The 15,463-nt window shown below is 32.2% G+C and overlaps 1 protein-coding gene across 7 annotated transcripts in view; it reads right to left on the reverse strand.

Moving 5' to 3' along the window:
- LOC118188578 (SPARC-related modular calcium-binding protein 1-like) overlaps positions 1-15,463 on the reverse strand; it is a 426,446-nt gene that overhangs the window by 122,363 nt on the left and 288,620 nt on the right. The gene's annotated exons all lie outside the window — the stretch shown is intronic.

A 15,463-nucleotide genomic window follows, 5' to 3' on the forward strand; every position in this document is an offset into this window, starting at 1 on the left:
ATAACAAAGAAGAGTAACTTTAGGAAGATTTTTCTTCAATAATCGACCTTTCGGTAAATGATCAAATGTCAGGGTGGCCACAGCTTTCGAAACCCATGATTCTCCTTTTATTGTTTCTGCTTGTTGTAATATAAAAAAATCATACAATGGAGACGAAATAGAATAAAGATGCCATGATTTTTACAAAGTCAAAACAGTCAGACGTTCATATAAATAAAAGTATAAGAAACATTTTGATTGTAGAGTCGCTATATATTAGAAAACATTTAACTGAAAATTTAATCTAGGTAAGTGGTTACCAAATCTCGATTGTAGTGTAAAATAAGTTGTAGAGAAATTTTCGTACTTTGAGCTAAAAATTCTTTAGATAATATACATTAAAAAACATATAAATTTGTTGCATGGTTGTGAAACTAATTCAAATTGTCAGCTATGTAACGTAAAAAGTGATGTTTCAGCTTAATCAGACATTTTGTTTCAACAGGAAAGAATCTAATTTTGATTCGAATAGCACTTCTAGTTAAAAAAATATTTTATTATCACGGTCTTCGTTTGTTTTAATACATAACATTGATTCAAAAAACATACAGAAATAGCCTTAAATATGAACATTTTAAAGACTGCATTCGTAAAGAAGTGGGACAATGCGCACCGAAAATTGAACACAAAAATTGAAGAAAAGTAAATGATGTTTTTTCCTCTCGTTGTTTCTTGACCGGCACAAATTCGTTAATATTTATAAATCTATATTCTTAATAAATCATTTACACTCTATTCGTTATTAGACTAATTATTAATAAATAATTTCAGAAAGTACTTTATATTTAACTGTAAAAGGGTGTATTCTACTTTTTTATACATTACGCATTTCTGCACGTAGCAATCCTAACTAACGTTGAGAAACTTCCATAACGGTGTACAGTCATAAGAGTGCCAGCTACTTCATGCAAGTCTGTCACTATTCGAACAGACGGAAGGATGCTTCGGCATAAATGTAGCCACACCTTTAAAAAGATCAGATTCTAACCTGCGAAAAGCAACCTTCATAAATATATGAAACATTTCTGCTGGCGCACCTCTATAGTATAAGTATTGATTGCAATTCGCTACTCTGATTAACAGATACTTAAATTAATATCGTAAATTTATAGCATAAAGATGCTGGCACTTTAATAAAGCTTGCGTTTTACAAGTTAGAAAAATGACATTCGAGCACTTTTATGCTGAAGAGCCTTTATGAAGATTTCTGTCGTTTCGAACAAGGGCCGACGGGCATAAAAGTGTCAGCATTTCAAAGACAAGGCGTTGTTATGAAGCAATCCCATTTATATATTGATAATAATATGCAAAATTACGAAAAGAAAGTGTTAAGTATATAAATACAAAATGAAATAATTTTAAAGCAATTCACAAGCTTATTGAAGTTGGCGATCACTAGTTTAGATTACGAAGATAAGTACATAAAAGAAAGAATGTACTGAATTTTAAAATTTAGTCACTCGAGAATTCTCCGTTTGTATGGGTTTTGCGAAAATGTTTTTCAGTTTTTTAACGCTAAAGGATTTGTTGTAAATTTTACAGCAAAAGAAATGTGTATTATGTTACGAAAGGTGAGCTGTAGAAAATTGAGCAGACAGTAGGTTTTCGAAACACCCAAGAAGAAAATATTCGAAGGGATTATATTCCACATTTTCAAAGTATTGGAAAAGAAACTGTGTTTTGAAAGTATGTTTTTGTTTAAAGTTTCAGGCTCATATTGCCTAAGGGACCTAACCCGTTTGATTCTTTCTGTACGTTGTTTCTTAAATTTTCAAAAGCTATTTTGGAGGATTTTAAATCCTACATGTACAGCAAAAGAGTAAGGATTGCTTATACATTCTGTATGTGACATAGTTTTTAGATTAATATGTTGTACGGATTTATACTTATTTTAAATAACTAATTTTATTTAATTTGTTATTCTTTCCTATACGCCTTCATTCCCTTAATTGTCAATGCCAGAATATTTAAATTTGGCAGCGCGCGTGAAGGAATGCAAATTCTACCTGAAGGAAAGAGTTTGAAAATGGAGGTTCAGTAGGAAAGATGGAGAAAGAGTTAGGCTATTGCCGTCACCTCTGTTGATTAAGGGTCTGCTTCCAGAGTTATTACTGGTTCGCGTGGCTTAATTGCATTTACTTGCTGCCACTAGTTTTCGACGGGGGTTTAAGAAACAAGAATTATTCTGAGCCCTGTAGTTTAGTTAGACAACTTGTACATACCCTCAAATCTTTAGTTAGTTCTTTGTTTCAGTTACGCCCGAGCACAGGCGTAGTTTGTTAGCGTCGAGTTGATGCACTGTAAATTTTAGAGTTAATAACGGGTACTTTAACCCTTCTTTTGTGCAGTTACTATTCTTACAGTTCTCACACAGGAGTTAATCAAGTGGACTCTACAATATATAAAAATTAATATATATTTGTCTGCTTTCCTTCGTGTATCTTTTTAATGCATTTACATCACATAAAATTTTACAAGTAGAATTATGATTTTATAGTTCTATAATACAGTCAAAAGTCGTTAATCCGGACTCGTCGGGACTTCGGCGATTCCGGATTATAGATCATCAGTTTAAATCTCGTAAGATGGCATGCAGAAATTCTAAAATTAAAAATATGAAACCGTAATTTATGAAATAAAGAACAATTATGATCTAAAGGGTATTAAAATTTGCAAAAAGAAAAAGCTTAATATTTATTTGTTTACTTTATTAAACATTTCTTTCAATGTAAGTTGTGTAAGTTTTGCTTCGTTTCATGTGATAATACTTTCTCTTTAATTCTATTAAACAGACATAATTTCTTGTTCAGTTACAAAGTTCCGCCGTTCAAGTCCTATAATTGCTGTGTCAAGAACACCGACTAATTTGTCAATCGAAATTTTTTTGTTTTCAATAACCTCTGTCACTTTTCTTCGCTATCGGAAGCGAATTATAATGACGAGGAACTTGTTTTAAATCATATCAAAGACGGAGCATATCGAGATGAAATACTACATTTGGTAAGGAATTATAAGCCAAATAAAATAAAAACATCTGCGCTGAAGATAAGGATAATGCTGACAAATCAACTTCCAATTCATTACGCGCCCGCCGCGACTTTCCCCCCGCCGAGCAGCGTGAAATTGATAAACAGATTTCGGATTTCAAAACATACTTTCGCTTTAGATCCTTTACATATTAACAAATATATATCGGAAATTCTATTTGATATAATCGAAAGTTTAAGCTTACTTTTATAAAATTGCTCTTACAGTCTGCAAAAAATAATAAGCCGGATCCAATTCGAAAATTAAGGAACAACGCAATCATCAACATTAACTGAAATAGATAATCAGATAATTTTAGCTTATACGTCCATTATACATAAAACGCGCACGCGAAAACGTATTCTGCACTTGCGCACACTCATATGCGCAGTCGTAAAAGGTCTTACGCGCACGCGTAAACGCCTATGCGCATGTGTCAACGCGGCGCATGCGCAGAAAGTTTTTAGTTTTGAGGTCCGGATTATAGATCATTCCGAATTAACGACTTTTGACTGTAGTAGTTATTAAAAACAAGTCACGTTGTGTAGCTTATATTAACGTCAAATATTCGAAATTACGAATTGAATTATCTGTTTGTAAATTAAGAGCAATTTAACTATCTATTTTGGATCTATTTTTTGTTCTTAAATGAATAATAGGTAAATGAACGCTTATAAAAAGCGTAAAGTGAACGCTTATAAATCAAACAGCTTCAAAGACAGCAATACCAATAACAAATTTGCAAAGTACATAATATAAAGAAGATAAATGCATGAAATTAGCAGTTACATTTCTTGTTATAAGAGTTTAGTTTTGTGAACGGAGTTTATAATAATACAGTATAATAAAAAATGAAAATTACATGTAAGTGTTTTAAATATTGATAAGTACATATATTTCTCCAATTACAAAGTTCCTCAAAAGAACGGCTCTGAAGATATAAAATATAGCTTTTTCTTCTGATTTGAATTTTTATGTATGTGGATTATGAAAAACGTTAAAATTTTATATTCACAGAATCTAAATGTTCTCATAAAATTTATTTCTTATTAAGCTCTTATAAGTTATTATTAAGGCGGTGACTTTATTGCGTTGTGAATTTCCACGATTTGTACGCGAATTTTAGATTTTCCTAAGGTTTCACAAATATCAAACTTTTAGCGAATTTCAGATTTTTCTCATTTTTTTAAAATTTATATTGTACTCGGTAGCTTGTTTTTATATTTAAATAGTTTTTATGTTATTTGCTGCACAAATTCACTGTAAAGTAGTTCTATCTCAAAATTTTAAGTAGAAAAATTGAACTTTGAATTGCCCTAAATATTACAAGAAGTCTGGAAACCCAGTAAAATTTGTTTCCCAAAGTTGTACGAAGTCGTCCTCTGTCGGTTATCAGTGCCTATAATCAATGCTGAACGAGGCTTTTTTTAATAATGTGCTACTTAATCAAGAAAAATCAGTGGATATTGTACAGTACGATGTATAAAAATATAAACAAATTAAATGGCAGCTCCGATCGAAATTTACATTATTCCATATGCTTCCAGAATTTAATTGGTTAAAAATGACATACTTCAATTAAAGAATGGTATAAAATAGTTTTATTTAGTTACATGCCAATCATTTGTGTTATCAGCGTAAACTTGCGTTAAGTCGCACCCTCTAAGAAAAAATAGTGTTAATCGTAGGATCTATCAAATAAATAAATAAATAAATAAATAAAACTTATGTGAGGAAATAATATCTTGTGTTGTTGTTGCTAATATTTATTACAATAAAATTTCATACAATCTACTCTTATTAGATAAGATTAATAAAATTTATGAACCCGAACTTAATGCGAATTAGACAACCAGTGTTCTAAGTCGTACTACGTTTCAAATTGGACAATTACGAGGTATGACATACAAAGAAAACGAGCCTAAGTGTATAGCTTGAAGAAAGAGTGGAGTTGGCAACAGCTGTTTTGGTGACGTCATCCCACACACCTCCTCTATCCATGCACCCAGTTTCGACTTAACCGATCACACTTGTTGGGAGTACTGCATCATTGAATGAACATGTGCAACTGCATTTTGTCGGAAAAAATGTCTCATGTAAAAACCGAACAGTGAATCCACATCAAGTTTCGTGTGAAACTTAAGAAATCAGCCACGAAAACAGTTCAAATATTAATTGAAGCACATGGAGATGAAACTTTGTCTCGTGTACGTGTGTTTGAATGGCATAAGCGGTTTTCAGGGCGAAGGGACAAAGCACGCATGCCAAAATCAAAATTCAAGGCAATGTTAATGCTCTTCTTCGACATTAATGGAATTCTAATGATTGAGTGAGTTCCCAGTGGTCAGACTGCTAATCAACACTGCTACACTGAAGTACTAAAAAGACTTCAAAATTAGGAAAAAAAGATACATACTGGAGTGATGGATGGCTGTTGCACCAGGACAGTGCACACGTTCACGGTCCCTATCTGTCAAGCAGTTTCTGACCAGCAAAAACATAACAGTGACGGGGTTCCTCCATGTTCACCTGATTTGGCTCCATACGACTCCTTTTTATTTCTTAAAGTTAAATCTTGCTTAAAGAGAAGCCATTTTACCTCTGCAGAAGTTCAGGCAAAAACGGAGAATTTCTTGAAGGGCCTTCCTAAAACCTCCTTCCAGAACTGTTGCCAGTAATGGCAGTACCGAATGCAGAAGTGTGTGAATGCTGAAGGGAACTACTTTGAAGGTGATAATGTCACGAAGAATTGATTCTATAAGTAGAATAATTAAATGGACCAATCTTTTTTTTTTTTTTTTTTTTTTTGTGTGTGTGTGTGTGTGTGTGTGTGGGTGTCACACCTTGTATAATAAAACTTTCTTTTTATCGATTAATTTATTAATACAATTAATTACAACAATGATCGCAAAGATTTTTTTCATTTTCTTGTCAATTGCAGCACAAAATCATATACTCATTCTTTGAATTTTAGACACTGAATCATATTCTCTTCGCGGTCTTTCTCATACTAAATATTACATGGAGACCAACACGATGTGAAACAATTTGGTTCATTGGGGATAACTCGTTTCGGCGGAAGAGACGCAGCTGGCGTGATACTACGCCTAATATTTAAAAGTACGATTTGCACAAAATTAACCTACTTCGTTTCTGATATACAATCCTCGACCGCGAAATTGTTTGGGCCAATCTCAAACAGCGTAAATTTCCCGATACTTTTATCACAATCGTCGCGCCGATTTGTCCTTTTTTCCAACAATAAAATTACTACCCTAGTCTCTATTACCAAAAAATGAAGAATTTATGAGCGATTTCGTCACCCTGTGGAAAGCCAATGGTTATCAAATTTTTCCTGCACCCGAATATATGTCCCTGAAATCCGGAATTTTGAATTTCGAATTTGCTTTAGTGTATTTTTTATGCAAATTTACGAACTTTTATGTTTACAAATATTCATGAAATCAATGCATACATTATTTCCGCCCTCACATTGTTATAATGTTGAATGTCTCTTCTACAACTTTGAACATGAAAGAATAAAATTTTAAAAACCGCATAGAATAAAAGTCCAGAGAAAAAAGAAAAAGGGATAATTTTTTTAGCGTAAAATAGACACATTCTTTACAAATATTTGAATGTTCATTTGACAATAATTTACTGCCGTTATTTTATTTTCCAGTACATAAAAGCATTTTATTGTTTAATTACTAAACACGGAGAATGAAATGTAGATCAGATTATTTTTTCCCTTCTGATCTTCTCAACTATACTTAAATTATTAATTTTTTTTGTGTGTGTGTTATGCTGTTTTTTATTCCCAGTATATATTGGCAGAACTGATATTAGCTGAAACATCGATCGTTTCTTTTTAGGTTTTCGATTTACTGAAGAATTCAATGATGGAAGACACAACAGTCATTCTGTACTAATAATCATAAGTATTATTTTTATACTAAGTAGCTTTCTCTCTCTCTCTCTCTCTCCCTGTGCATCGAAGCCTGGTAAATCTTCCACAAAAACACGAAACAAATCAAGAAAGGAGCTTAAAGCAATTATAAAACGATATAAGGACAGAATAGACATACTAAACGTAATGAATAGTGAAGAATTTTCCTAAGAATTATTCGTACGTGTTTTGGTAGTTATGATAAATAATCTTAATTTTAGAAACTTTGTAATCGAAATTACACAGAGATCAATATTTAAGGAAATAAAGCTATAGACACCTTTATTATTACCCCATATATTCGAAACAACTTCGTATGAAAACTGCAAATATTTTTGCCTCAATTTACAATTGCACTTAGTCTCGCATCTCGTAGACTTCAATCCATTAAACTGCGGAATTTATCAATGAAACTGTATCAATCCATTAAACTTCATTCCAAACAATTTTCGTTGAATCCAATAAACGAAACAATCCATTAAAAATACTATTTCTGAAGGTTTCGCGATAATCAAACTTCCATACAACAAACACTTAGCTTTCCATTGCATTTACTGCATTCTCAAAGCATAAATATTTATTGAAATTTTCCAAAAGTGCCACTCGATGTATTCTTCAGAAATTTTTAAACTTAAAAACTCAGAAATTCAAGCGCGGATAAAAATGAGCGGGTGTTAAAGTAATAAAATAAATACATGAATAAAAAATATATCTCTTTCCACTTTCATTTCAGCTAAATCAGTCATAATGAATCAAGTAACCGATAGCTCTGTGTTGGCAGCTTGTGAGATAAATAGCCGGATAAGACCATTTTCTTTATTTACTTCTATACCTACAGTGATATTTTTTTCTCCAACAAACTTTGTTGAATAAAATGCCAAAATATCTCATTGCCTCTAACGCTGAGAGAAAGCCGAGTGGACTACGTTGCACGTCCGCCCACTCCTCTAAGAATTGCCGCCTTGAATATTAGTTTTCTCTTTTTTCCCTTGTCAAGAGATTTTTGGCAAGGGAAAAAAATCAAAGGCTATTTATTTAATTAATGATTCTCTTCGAAGCACCAGGTAGAAGGAAACACAGAAAATACTTTTTTTCCTCGCACAAAATTTACGATAATTGGTGTCAGATAGGTTAGAAATGTCAAATGCTGCAAAACAGTTAAAGGCTGCAGTGGAGACGGCGCAAAAACATTCCGCATAAAATTGTGTCATGTGCGCATGTATGAACAAGTTGCATCTCTTTATCTATTACCATTAAACTAGCACATCGCATAAAAATATATAACGCTGCGCATTATTAATTTAAATTTTCGTGTTATGCGCTCAATACGATATTTTCAGGGTTTCAGAGATTCAAAGAAATGAGCATCAATTTTAAGCATGACATCAACATCTTCAAAGAGAATAATTAAACTTTTCGTAGCAGGAAACGAGAAAAATAAACTTTGTCCTCGTTGCATTTTGAATCATAGTTTCTTCCACTTGCTAACTGGATATGTTGACCACTTACACCACAAGTAAATGCGAGAATTTCCTCGTGTATTAACCACTTACATACGAGAGCATACATAGAAGAATGCGACAGTTCCTTCCGTGCTGAAGATACTAAAGCGTATGCTGAGAAAATATGCAACATTAATTTCGGAAGTTAAATAGAACCCGCTTCTTCAGCTGAAAGAGTGCAAAAGGTTTTCGTAACACACATTTCACTCCTTATTCAGCTGGAGAAGCGAGGTTAATTTTTCACTTGTGCAGTTTGTGAAGAAAAAGATTCTCTTTAACCTCCGAAACTGAACCTACAAATTAATATAACTTAACGCTAATTCTTGTTGCTTTAGTATCTTCAATATTTGATCTTCGGGTTATTATTTTCGTTAATATTTATTCGTGACATTTTGACAAGAAATGAACTGGATTTTTATAGTCTACTTCTTTTATATCATGTATATAACAGCTATGTTCAGATAAATCGCATCTTTAACAAGTTAGGCATTATCTCTCCTCTAAGACTCTAGAACACTGTAAATTAATTTATCATTTAAAAATGAAACACTGGAAAGATATTGAACGATCTGGAAACAAAATCTCAAATTAAAACGTTTAATCTCAGTATTCCATGCAACGAATTGATTAAAATTTATGAAATAGAGTGAAATGAAACACTATCAATAACTTTAAAAAAAAAATCACAAATTTTATTACAAAGTGAAAAACTGAAAGCGATAAGAAAAAGAAAATCAGGTACAATGAACGTAATCCATTACGAGAAGAATCTGCTTCCCTTAGGTTACTAGGGCAATAAAAAATTCAAAGACTGTAAAAAAAAAGTCAGTGTTCCGAAGGTTAGGAATTTATTTATTTATTAGCCCAAAAGGGACGCTAGTTGCGAATGGGATATTAGTCTCGAAACGGCATTTTGCGTTTAACTATTATATCGGCGTTTAACATTAAAACGGCGTATCACTTTTCAGTTTGTTACCACGAAATATTATAACCTTATTAACCTTAAATTAATTAACCTTAAATATTATAACCTTATATTATATTTAAAGAAATTAAATAATGAAGAATCTGCAAGAATGTGTGCATGTTTCTCGCACTGTAAAAAGACAGCGGGATCTAAAGCCATCAAATTTTAAATAACGTAGTCCTCCGCCCGAACATGGGCACCTCGAAGCCGGAATTTAAAATTTTGAATTTGTTTTATTATCTGTGTCATATTTTTAAAACTTTCAACAGATTTTTGATTAACAACTCAACGATTTTAAAGCGAGCAGTGGCAACACAATAAAAAAAATTTCTCCAGCACCAGGATTGTCTACCGTAAATTCTAAAGATATGCTGTTTTTAAATATTTTTAGATTTTGCTGTTGAATCGGATTCTATGTGGCGTAAGCAACAAGAACATGATATTTAATAAAAAAAAAGTAAACATACAAAGCGTAATAATAAAAAGATAGGAAAAAAATTGTAAAGCTATCTTAGAAAGAAAAGTGAACATTGATATGATGAACTGAGAAACGACTGGAAAGAAATGTGTGTGCCAACAACTTAACGCTGCATGGTAATTCTGAATTGTATATGGCGTAAGTGCGAAGAAAATGATGCTTAATAAAAAAGCTGAAAAGACAAAAAAAAAAAAAAAGTATTAGTAGGAGTGAGTGTAATACCATACTGGGAGACTGCGAGCTCAGCGAGAGCGTATAAAAACTTAACCCTTATGGGTTAAAATCTTGGACCTTTCAGAACTTAATTTTATTTTTAATTATAAAAAATATTTATGTACACTACGTATGTAGACAGTCTTGCAATTTTCAGTTCATTTTACTTAATCTTCCACTTCAGGTAAAAAACTCAGATTACTAGCCTTCCACCTTTTCTATCTTTGGTATACTGGGAGGCCCAGATTTCAACAATATGTCTGGGTTTGACAGTTTTCCTTCACCTGAAGTGATCAAAGACAGCTTGCTCTTCTTCAGTGTTGATAAAATTTTCATTTGCCTATTTTTCCACTCGTTGTATTAAGCATAAACTATTTTTTCTTTTTAGTCCAAAATGGCGTTGGCCCAAATGGACTATTAGTCTCGAAATGGGATTTTGCGTCGTCCACTATAAACGGCTGTATCACTTTTCAAAGTGTTGCCATTATTATCGTCCTGTGTAACTTTTAAAGAAATTAAATGATGAAGAATCTGCATGTATGTATGTATCTTACTCGCACTGTAAAAAAACGACGGTAACTAGGTCTATCGAGATTTGAATAATGTAGTCCTCCACCTCAACATGTACACATGGAAAACCGAAATTCGAATTTCGAGTTTTATATATCATATTTTGTAAATCTTAAATGATTTTTGATTAACAAGTTCGACGATTTGAAAGTGACCAATGGCAACATTTTACGGAATAAAACATTTTTATTAAGCGACCAGTGCCAACACTTTACGGAATAAAACTTTTTATCTTCATCCCACGAGACTGTATATCGGACGCTTGTAATTCCGATCTGGGCTTGATTCCAGGTGAACGGGCTGGCTGCATGTACTTTTTCACGGTTTCCTCATGTGTAACATATATATGAGAAGTTTCTCTTATAAAGGCCTTCGAGAAGGTCACTCCTCTTAGGCAGATAGCCCTAGTGTACTTTGCCATAATCAATTAAACCTGACCTGTGTACCGAAAATTTCTAAAGATAGGCTGTTTTTTAATATTTTGTGATTTTGCTGTTGAATTAAATTTTATGCGGCTTAAATGCGAAGAGTATAATATTTAATAAATAAAGTTAACGCACAAAATATTAGAAATAAAGAGGGGGGAAAAAAGGAAGAGGTTTTGCAAACCACCACATTAAGAAGATGTACTGAGAAAAGATTGAAAAAAATTAAAATATAAAAGCGAAAGCCAGCAATTAACACTGCAACGGGAATTTTAAACATATGCTGCTTTTAAAATTTTCGTAGTTTTCTTGTTGAAATGTATATGGCGTAAGTACGAAGAAAATGATGCTTAGTAATAAAGTAAAAAAAAAAAAAAAAAAAAAAAAAAAAGATTAACAGGAATGAGTGTAACAGCTGAATGGTAGACTGGCGAGCTCAGCGAGGATGTAAAAAGAAAAAAAAAAAAAAAAAAAAAAACATTAACAAACCCTTTTGGACGACCGTTAAAATCCGAATACTTTCAGATTTTAAATTTTTTTCTCCCCCCTTTTTCTTTGGTATTTACGCTGTGTTAAAATAAAAAGTAAAACAAATTACCTCCACATTCAGTGCAAAACGAAATTCGTGCGGAGTTCGTTATGTGGATATCTTTCAATCCGTGCGTAAATTTGTCCTACATGGTGTTCTTTTATAAAAAGATTCATCATGTGGGCTTATTGGAATACACTATCTTCATACGATCAAGATAATCCGAGATATTGATAACCAAAGTTTTCAGACTGTATATAAAGTCTGTATGCAAATCTTGCTAAAGATGGATTTTCACGTAAAAGTTTTTAAAAAATGCCTTTTATGTCAAAAGAATGTAAAGATTTAAGCATGGTTTAGAAATTCCTTTCTGTAAAAATGCTAAATTTCAGGCATTTTATAAATTAAAATTAGTTTTGTTTGAAAATATTCGAATCAACATTTTCCTCCTTTCTTTTCATAGCATGAAAGTAATTTATGTCATAAAAGTTTGCCAGCATTTTTCTGGGCGAATTCTGCATATTATATTACTAATTACAGCTTTCTAAAAGAAAGTCCATTAAACTTTTTTAATTTTATATTTTTATTAAAGGATGTCACGTAATCATAACTGTGCTAATCCGAAAACTTACTTTACTTATTTCTGAAATTATGAGGTAATGGTCTATGACGTTATTTTAAAAGATTTTAGTGATCTTTTTTAAAGTGCATTATGTATATGTATCGCTTTTCTTACAGGATTCTGAAGTATTTTAAAAGACGTAAAAAAAAAAATTGATGTAACAGCGTAAGTAAAACACACAGTTTGATGTGATATACCGAGATTGTTTACTCGTAAAGAAAACTGCAATTACTTGCGTTACGAAAAGGATATTTTAGGAAACAAAAATGAAAATTTAAGTATATTCACACACCTTAGCAGTTACTTTCGAAAACTGTATTCAAGTAATAATTTTGATAATAGGAATAGGATTTGATTACAGGAACAGATTATAAGAACAGGATTATAGGAATTTGATTATAGAAACAGGATTTTGATTATAAGAATCCTATATTTCCATTATAGGAACAGGTAGCTTGGTACAATAATTGCTTCAGATCTGAATTTTTACTAATTCGATGCGTTAACAGTAAAGGAATAATTTAAAAAAGGCAGAGCTTGCACCATTAAAAATTTCAAAAATTAAAAATACTGAAAATTAAAAGGGAGAAAAAAAGTCATCTATTATCCGTATTAAGTTTGCTCTTCAACTCTTGACCCAGTTTTGAGGTGAACAGTTATTACAGACTTACTGGTTGGTAAATTATCAAAACCAAAATCATCTTAGATTATTATTTCTCTATAAACTAACGCTGTATGGAGAATTTTATTCTTATTCAGTAAAAGGAATGTAATACTCAAAATGTATTTTTTTGTGTGTTTAAATATTTCCCCTACTATTTCGTTTGCGCGTGAGGCTTTTCAATGCATTAAAAAAATATAAGTTTATATATGTCATAATAGCAGCAAGGAAAAAGTCGGAACACTGTTGATGCGTAGTTATCCTAAATTGAAGAGGAAGTAATCTGATTGCGTCGTAAACTAATGAATGTGTTGACTTCGTAAATAAAACTTGGCAGTAGAAGCGATTTTAATTCCATTTTTATTTCCAATTGATATTTGTGGCCACAATCACTTGGCACTCTAGTCGTGCCTTTCCACAGAAGATTTACATTTTTGATATTTATGAGATAGAAAGCAAGCTGGCGAAATTACATCTTAGCACAGCACAGAGCAAAAGCTGAAGTGCGTAGTTATGAAAGATGGAAGCACGAGAAGGGAAAAGTTTTGGTTTGCAATTCGGTGATTGGTCGTCAAGAGGCATCTGGTATTAACGGTTACGTAAGATCGCATGATTATATATATGTAAGATAAAAATATATGAATCAAAATTATAGATTAAACTATAAAACATTAATTCTTCCTCTTTATTCTAAAATCGTAATAACTTCTCTGCATTGCGTCATTCAAATTAATCATGCGATCTTACGTAACCGCTAATGCAGATGCCTCTTGACCAATCACCAAATAACAAACAAAAACTTTTACATAATCATTTCTTATAATTAAATGTAATGCACATAAATATTTATGATACTTATTTCTATACTGATAAATTATATTTTAACAGCATATAATAATAGGAGTAAGCTTCAGAAAATATGGTTTCACCGTTATTATCTTTCATTTGCAATTCCTGATTTTACCAAACTGGAAGCCTCGCAATACTTCTAAACAAACATATCCATCAATAGGGCTGTCCTCTTGAGCTAACCAGTGTGTTCTCTGCACTGGTGGCCCAGGGTGCCTAGGCAGTTACTTCGAAAGGCCTCTGTTCCTTGCATTAAGGTAACTGGCCTTTGAGAACTGCACTAATACATTCCATAATAAAAAAAATTAATAATAATATAAAAAAATTACAAACACTCATAAAATGAGAGCCTCCAACATTATCTTACTTGAAGAGGGTAAAAGGAACAACTGTACAGAGGTAATTACAGGCCTCTGTTGAAGGAACCAGTACACCCTCATCATACTATACTTAACACACACTAACCCATAAATTTTAACATGCATTTACCATAATTTTATATTACGTATCTGTAACAATTTCATTTATTTTTTACACCTACTTCATTTTTAGAATAATTATAAAATTCGTATTCAAAATTCTCAACAAAATTTCAAAAACATAAAAACTTATCTTAATATCCTTCCCTATGAATAATTTAAATAGCTTAAATTTCGTTACTTAGTTTGCTCACACATAATTATGAAAAATTAGAAACATTAATGAACAAGAATTTCAGATTTTCTCAAAACAAATTGCAGAAATTTTAACCAAAGTTGAAATGAAAACTATAGAATCCGCAGCACATTAAATAATTTAGTTCCTGAGCTAGGTTCACACGAATGTAATAATTTTTGAGCTGTTGAAAAAGCGGAAGTGCAAATAATTTTCTGTCGCACATACTTGCAAACACTAACTCAGATCGACCTTGAACCCGCTGTAATGCTGAATTCCTAAACGGTAATTCACTGATGATTTAAAGCACATTTTTTCTAAATATTGTAGAGATCGGCGAAGCAAATTCAATATTCCTTTTCACTAGGCATTCGAACTTCTCAATTTATCGAGAGATTACTTTCAATCTGTAAACAGTCTACGCCTGATTACTTTTTTTTTGAAGCACTTGCAAAACACCACAGCAGAAGAATGATCTGTTATTTTTTAAACACTGAAAAAACAAACCCGATGATTCACTTATTTCACATTATCTTGGATTTATCACAAAACGATGATTTGAAGAGCTGAATTAAATTTTCCATCGAGGTTTCAGGCTGCAGGAAACTATCCTTACCGGCTTAATTGTAATATTAATTGTCATAATAAGAGCAAAACAAGGAAAGAGCCGGAGCAGTGTCGATGCGCATACTGTAGAGGTCGGTATTGCACTTGTTGATAATTAAAAGGTCTCACACTACGAAAACTTTGATAAGGAGTGGCTTGCACTGGTCTGGGATAATAGCATTTCGGAACAGTTTGCCTTGGAGAAACAAATTGGTAATTACTATTTTCTAGACCATCTAACGGCATCTTAACTGGAAACAGTTTCCTAGCAAGAGTAATCCAGTCTTTCGGTGTGTCTTATTTTTTGCACTGTTAACAGCATTCTTTGAGGCTCAGGAAGTCCTTCCGTAAGTGCTTCCACCATTGTGGAAT

The sequence above is a fragment of the Stegodyphus dumicola genome, chromosome 5 (genome assembly GCF_044657685.1).
Source record: "Stegodyphus dumicola isolate Sdum_Otavi_A_Nest chromosome 5, ASM4465768v1".
In the NCBI taxonomy this organism is placed as follows: domain Eukaryota; kingdom Metazoa; phylum Arthropoda; class Arachnida; order Araneae; family Eresidae; genus Stegodyphus; species Stegodyphus dumicola.